The following is a 7,982-nucleotide window of genomic DNA, read 5'->3' as shown; positions in this document are numbered from 1 at the left end:
AACAACGCAGCAAATGCAGATTGGATGTTGATTTTGTTTTCTTTTGTCAACATCCAATCTGCGTTTGCTCGAGTCGCTGACGTCACTTCCTTCTTCCAAGTCTCCTGGGAGTCCAAAAAGCGCAACATAGCACCCCTGTCTCTCTTCTGGCTGAAACATAAGCAGCGGAAGACCGCCGCCGCATCCCGGCATGCAGAAGATGCTCTGTGCTGGTTTTGACTGGACGCTTTTCTTTTCCTCAAATAAACTCAGTTAACCGCAACTTGACTCAGCCACCGTCACTCTTATAACACACATCAGTAAATGTAATAGATATCTTCATTATATGATACAATTTGTTTCAGACACACTGCAGCGACGAAGTTTTAGGTGCTTTCCGCGGCTTTATTTGTTATAAATTTTTGAAAGCGCTTGTATCATATGTAAATTATCGCGCAAAGCATTTATAACAAACATTTTGGTGCTCGTGCAACATATCCTTATACATATATCTGTTTTGTGACACTCACAGTATGATCACTGCCAAGTTCAAGTACTGTAAGCGACTTCATGTTCGCGAGGACCTATGTTTGGCGAAATGCGCCAATTAAAGAATATTATGGGGAAACGATACCGCGAATGTATTACCCTGTGGTGACTAAGGTAACTAATGAAAAGCGTAGCACCCCCGATCGCGAAATTTTGTAATGAAAGTATTCCTGAAATTGACACTCCGCGAAATTCGCGGAATATTGAGCCCGCGAGAATAATGTCGTATACAGTAACTGGCAGACACAATTAATAATAAAACAGTTGAACACAATTTATAAACTCTTACACGGGCCCCTAAATCGCCTGCAAGTCGATAGATAGAAGGTAAATAGAAAGTTTATTTAGTGCCTGCCAACACACTCTCAAAAAAGTACGTGCGTCTACTTTCCCGCACAACACTCGGAGAGCCAATCAGTGCAACTTACGGGGGCAGCTCAGCGAATGACGATGCCGAAACATATGTTTCGACCAGAAAACGCAGTCTGAGTTGCGACATTAAGCAATGCAAAACGTCACTCTTGCAATGCTTAATGTCCCAACTAAGACTGCGTTTTTTGGTCTCAACATATGTTTCGGCATCGTCATTCCCTGAGCTGCCTCCGCAAGTTGCACTGATTGGCTCTCCGAGTGTTGACGCACGGGCTTTTTTTAGAGTGCAGCCAAGAGTCTGCGCCGCAGTACGCTTTACGAGAGTATCGTTACTAAAGACATATTCATGAAATACAGTCCACAACGCATCCTAGGAGAGAAAATGGACGATAAATGATACATTTATGAAGACACTTTCTCCCATATATATATCTAGAAAAACACTTTTTTTCCTATATATAGGAACATAATTGCAAGTGAAGTTTTTGAACGTCTTATTTGAGGTATTCTGTAGTAAAGAGTTTGGCGTTGTCAACCCTTTAGGCGGTAAAGCAGTTTTGTTCAGTATTCAAAGAGCCTCAGACTTTTTTTTTGTTCCCCAAGTGACCTACTTAGATAAATGCATTATAAACCAGTAGTGCAATATTATGACCTGTGGGATGGATGTGGCATATCGTATTAATTTTAATGCTAAATATTATATTTACGTTCAAAGGAAATAAAACCAAGAAAACTAATACCAAATTTGCTTCAAGCCAAATCCCCCGAAAAAAGAAACAACAACATGGCATTCTTTTTTTTTTATATTGCAACGACCAACAAAAACCGTTGCTTACCGAAAAAAGTAATACTTTTTACATTACCTAAATCTATTAATTGGTAATAGCAAACAAACCGCGTGAAAAAAAATAAAAAAAAGCAGCAACAGAGGTTTTTTTTTTATATTTCATGTACTCAAAGTGCAGATTTAAGGACTTTTAAGAGTCGTATAAAACTTTAGTTAGAGTCCGCAAAAACTATGTCTATCTCTCCCTAACCAGACAGACCTCTGTCGAAAATGTTTACGTATAAAAAGACACGCTGGAATTACGTCAACGCTGCCACTCGTCACTAAAATGTTTTGTAACGTTTCAATCGCCCTTTAATGAATTAGCTGGGGAGTTCAATGACTTCACTAATTCTTGTTGTTTTAGAAACTGGCCGATCATTTTGTGTGTAGGCTTAGGCACATCAAACCCAGGATCATGCCCAGCTCCAACAAAAAGGACGTACGTCACATTCCCTCCTTTTTTTACATAGCCATTCAAATAGTCAGGGTCATCTTCGTCGTACCAGGCAACTCTCTCCTTTCTGAAATCTTCCGACCCTTTCCATTCCAGACTGTTGTAGAATCTATCCATGTTAATCGCAGGGAAGATCGTGTCAAGCTGGCCGCCGTATATTAAAACCCTGTAGTTGTCAAAAACACTTTGCACCATTAAAGTGATGTTGGTGAAGAAGTCAACCATTCCCATGCTAATAACGACGCCCGGCATCTGCTTTCTGAAAACTGCATCAGAACCAACGTGAATCCTAGTTTTGAAGTCTGAGTTGTTGACATACTTTTTATATTCTACAAACTCCTGTGGTATCCTGGTGTGAAGGACACTTGCATCAAAATTGTAGCCCGTTAGTCTCTGAAAAAGCGTTGGATTCTTTTTAGTGTAATCCTGAAATACTGTCTTAAAAAAAGTAAATAACTGTATTGTTCTGTTAGTCTCTTTTGTGAGGTTTTCAAAGGCTTGATGAAACAAAACTTTCGATGTGGTGTTCAGCATTCCGACAGAGAAGAGGAATTCTGACGAGTCAATGGTTTCTAGCAGTGGACCAAGGAACGGAGATCCCGCAACGACTCCTTTCAGGTTGAATCCAGTGGCCGCATCTTCTTGATGTTTGTTTTTAGAGATGTAGTGCGCAAAACCGACTGCAAGTCTACCTGTAAAAAATATATATATAAGAGAAACAATGAAAATCTGACCAGGCTAATTAGTGGGTTTTGAATCCCGGTGTCACGTTCTACTGTTACGTCACGATGCACATGGACTAAAGAACACGTCACGGTCAATTCAGTAAGCCCAAAAAGGATACACTTGTATGATATTTTCTTTTTCCTCTGAAAACTGTGGAGCAGATGAACAGGAATATCCGGTGGCACCTTGGATACCTTAATCTGGGAGATAGTTTTGTGTTTACCAAAAGCATTTATGTATATAATGTGTTTACCAAAAGCATTTATGTATATAATCCGTCGAAGATTTTTACAGCAGCGACAAATGTGAGTTACATCGCTTTACCCTTTTTATTTTATTTTTAGCGATTGATTTAGATTTTTTTATGTCCGCCGCGTCGTAAGTTGACCATTCATATCACTTGATTTAAGTCTGAATAACCTGTTTTTTTTGTTTTTCTTTAATTTTGTGTGCGACCGAAAATTTTCTCAAATTACCATATCGAATAAGTTCGCGTGGTTTGATGTAACCATACATAGGTATATAAATTACAAAATGTAATTTAATTACAATTACAATTACTACGCCTGAAAAGTAGCTTAACTACAATTAAAATTAGTACTACGTGAAAAGTATTTAATTAAAATTAGGTATTGCTTTTAAAAGATAATTTAATTACTTTACAATTACTCATTCTTAGAGCGACTCAATATCGGCCATATACCTTTAAACGAGTTGTATAAAATGCAATACATTTGTTTATTTCTTGCCCAAATGTTTGAAGAGGCTTAAGCATCGCTGCATAAATGCCACGTATTCTACTTCCCTTTTATGAATTTCGTTAATTTCCTAATAGATTTTGAAAGTCTTGTGTAATGAACTACTACGTTCTTGTATTTTTCATAAATAATAAATTAGCTCATAAACTCGAAGACGCTAAAGAAAAAAAAAATTGGGCTGACATGACTTTTGTTAGACAGGCAACAAAAATGCGTCATTTAGTCACATATGGATACTTTACAAGCGTTCATCTAAAACTAAAATTCGCACGTGATATTGCGACCACATTCACATAAAAACATCATGCTATTGTAAATTATTTACATTGAGTTGAAAGTATCATGGCTCACAAATATATCAGAACCGAATCGGTGCTCCCAAATCATTGGTAACAATATTCACATGTGCGAGGTGATTGCAAAAAATGCTTATGCAAATTATAACCAAAGTAAAACCAACAGGAAATAAACTTGAAAGTAATACAAAGGTACAAATATGCGACAGTAATGAAAAAGGGCCGTAAAAAACTGGCAAAAAGTAATAAAAATAACTTTATAAACAATTAAAATTCCCAACCTAGGCTGAAATCTGAAGCTCAAGTTTTTTTCTTTCAATATTTTGGCATGTTTACACTATTGCTTTCTGCTCGCTCCGCGATGGCGCTACACGGCGCCGTTGAGGTACGCTCAAAATAAAAACGTTTCTCAAACCGCAGAAAAACAAAAATCAACGGGACGCTACTTTTGTTGTGTGTGCCTGTGCGTGCGTGTCTAAGTGTGCGAGTGTGTCACCGAGCGCTAGGCCACTTGTGCGAGCGCTGAGGCTTTCAGACTAAAGCCCCTTCATATTTTAAAAGTAGCGCAATAGGTCGATCTCGCAGCTAGTTTGAGTACGCCACCGCTGCCGACATGCATCGTGGGAGCTGTAGTCTTTCTGCACGCGCGACAACCCTGCTGGAGGTCTGCGCGAGCAGACCATACGATCGGCATGAGCTCTCTCGTGAACTGGCATCTGCCTCCTAGGAACTACAGTTAGGGCGGCGTCACGCATACGTGGAACGCTTGGTGATATCGGTCTATCAGGTGCGTCGATGCAGGAGGCACTTGCAACGTGCAGCCCTTGGGAAGATCAAGGCGGCACAGCGCAGCACTGAGCTAGATTTCAGACGCCATGTTCTTCCCAGAAGTGGCGCGCGGCACGTGTATCGAGCATTTCCAAAACAATGAATGGCGCCACTTTTCCCATGATAGAAGGGCTTTATTTCAGATAGGTTCCGTCCACTCCGCAAAGCCTTGCAAAAGTAATTGTAATTGTGCTTGAAATTTTGGAATTACTTACGCTAGAAAGTAAATAAATTAGAATTACAATTATTTTTACCCGAGAGTAATTACAATTACAAATTACCACAAATTAATAAAATTGCAGTAATTCAACTACTGTAATTGTGTTACTACCAAAATATGGCGGTGACGCGTACCGTGAAAGTTGACGAAATGTTCGTATTAGCGGAGTTTTAAACGGCGCATGTAGGGTGTGTGGGGTTGTACTAGCATACTCTTCATGATGTACGAAACTTGCAGCTGTAAATCATTCTTAACTCTTTGAGTGCGCTGCCCGGCACAACACCTGCTGCACCCGAGTATACTCGTTTTGAGTTTTCAATTTATTTCCTGCCGCTCCCAACTTAACTCACTTAACTTAAGCTGACAAACATTTTGTTTTTGTTTTTCTTGGAAGCAGTAAACTCTTTTTTTTTTAGTGATGGTTTTGCCCTTTTGACGCCACGTGGAGAGTTTTGTGAAAGCAATTTCCTCGTATCCGTTTCCGAGTCAACATTGTTTTTGAATAGTGAACCCGCCTGCATGAACTTCGAGCTCCTTGACGGATGCTGAAATCCATGAGCTGCTAATAAATTCAGAATCTGATGACAGTGACACTGAGTGTACTTGGGATACTGTCAAATGATGCGGGCCGCCATTTTGCGTGGTGCAGTGTTTCGAGGAATACCGCACAAAGAAAGTTTTTTCTTTTTTTAAAATAAAGAAATTAGTAGGTTACAGAACTTTTTAACATAAAGCAAAGTAATCTGGAAAATAAGTGTACATATTGAAGCATGGAACCGCGTTTCTGCATTAAACATTTATTTTGTTGTGCAGCGAACAAGCTTTTTTCACAGGGTAGACACTGCAACGAAAAAAACAACAAAAAACCCTGCACCTAAAGGGACACTGAAAGTTTCGTTTAAAGTGCATATCTGGGACAAGTTTTTTTTACAATTTTTGCACGAAAAAAAAATTGGTGCAGTATTTACGCCGTCAGACACTATTTAGGTGGAGGCCACGGCTCGTTCCAAACCCCGCCCACAGATCAGTGGCCCCGGATATTACTACTGGATTGACTTGGCTGCTCAGCCGAACATGCTCGGAAGCCTGTTGCCTCCATTTTGCCGACATCAGGTGCGTGAAGTCTGACAATCCCTGCTAGTCGTGCGAGCAGACGCGCGGTAGCCTCCGACATCGTCTGCTACCCCACACCACCGTCTATCGTCGACTGCAATGCGCAGACGCGGACAAGAAAGCTGTGCGTCGGCGTCCGTTTAAAGCGAAATCATTAGCTGTCTCATGGAGAGAGCCGACGTCATCAGCCGCGCCAAACGGCAGATAAATTCCCGAAGCCGCGATCTGAGGCATCCCAGCTTTGAAACCACGAAAAAAGCCACGCGAAACGGCAGTGATATGAAGCTGCCGCGAATCAGTTTCAATTAGCGCCACCCTATGGCGCTGCGTGCCCGCGCCGGAGCAGAAGTGGCCGGGGCGCCGAGAGCAACGAGAGGATCAGAAGCGACCGCAGCGCCGAGAGGATCAGAAGCGGCCGCGGCGCGAAGAACGACATTCATGCTTTCGCATTCACAACTCATAAGAAGTGTCTAGGTGTCCCTCGAGCCTTTGATAGTTAGAATTAGGAGAGCGTGCTGGCTAAACGACTTGGTACGCGAACGCAAAAGGAGACCAGGGACACACAAAAACACGTCAGACACGGAGAGCGTCCGTCTACTATTTCGCCCCCGTCTAAAAACTTCTGCAACGCTCGCAAAACGCGACCATGAAAGCGGCGTTCTAGCGTTCCATCATGCACGAGTCACGGTTCAACAGGGAGTATTCAGTGACGGCCATAGCTGTGTGCGCGAATGCTGAGCGCGTACTGATGGCGAGCTTTTACAGTTCTTTTGCAACGTGCATTCCGCACCATCAAGAGTGGCGGTCTTAGCCGTATTGATATGAGCTCGTTCGGAGCATGGGCTCTAAACAGTACCCACAAATATGGCGTCCAGTGAATACTCCCTATACAAGCGTCTGTCAGCGTCTGTCGATGTGCGGTTAAAACCGAGAGAGAAGACTAAAAACTACCAAGAAAATAAATATGCAGTCTTTCCAGCTTTTCTGTTTTTGCTGTTATACTTTCGTGTGGCATCCGCGTGCAAGGTGGGTGAGTGTCATGACGCACAATTAAAACGCGACCTAAAAATATTCGCGTTGCCAGGCCAGGTGCACCGCAACGTTTGTTCTTCCTTTTGTTTCTGGCAGAAGCTCGCCGATTATACATTCTTTTTCAGTTTTATGCTGGTCCAGCCTGTTCTATCCGTGACAATCTTCTACGTGTGTCGTTAAACTATCTAAGAGGGTGTAATTAATATAGGTAGTGAAAATAAAACACAATAACAAATAAAGAAGTGTAAATTCAAATTCACTAACAGCAAACTCACGTCAAGTATCCTATTTACAGGGCGCACAATAAACAGTGAAATATTAGTCAAAAGCTTGATTAGCAGCTGATCTTCCTGCACGAGTAAGGACTTCTTTTCCAAACCTATAGATGTGAAATCTTGTGATTAGATTATAAAAAGTCCGTAGTCCGCGATAGCTTGGCAGGGCTTGGACTATCTTGGGGTGGGATTGAATTTGAACAGTTCATTTTTTTAACGAAATATATTTTATGCAGCAGTTCGTTTATTTGTTTAATATGAAACGCCTAGAGGGCATTACTGTGCAACGGGATCAAAATGAAATGTTAGGGCCTTTTAGCAAACCGTTACTGTGTTTCGCGCAACAGAGTATCATCGCCTTTGAAGCCTGCTTTTAAGCGCGCGACCGGGTGATACTGTAACCTCGGGGCGCGCGCCTAAAAGCATGCTTTAAAGGCTCCGGTACTGCGGTGCGCGGAGCACGGTAACGGCTTACTAAAGGTCCACATTGTTCAGCCAGCTTGCGGTCGCTCCGGCTAAAACAAATTAGTCAGCCAAATTATAGCCGAGAG

General features: G+C 41.7%; 1 pseudogene; it reads right to left on the bottom strand.

Moving 5' to 3' along the window:
* Positions 1–1,991: 1,991 nt before the first annotated feature.
* Positions 1,992–7,982, bottom strand: part of LOC8024095 — a 42,634-nt pseudogene continuing 36,643 nt past the window's right edge.

Source organism: Ixodes scapularis, unplaced genomic scaffold (assembly GCF_016920785.2).
Source record: "Ixodes scapularis isolate PalLabHiFi unplaced genomic scaffold, ASM1692078v2 PGA_scaffold11__112_contigs__length_91849675, whole genome shotgun sequence".
NCBI classification, from domain to species: Eukaryota; Metazoa; Arthropoda; class Arachnida; order Ixodida; family Ixodidae; genus Ixodes; species Ixodes scapularis.
The sequence above is the reverse complement of the archived record's forward strand: the minus strand, read 5'-3'. Positions and strand labels throughout refer to the sequence as shown.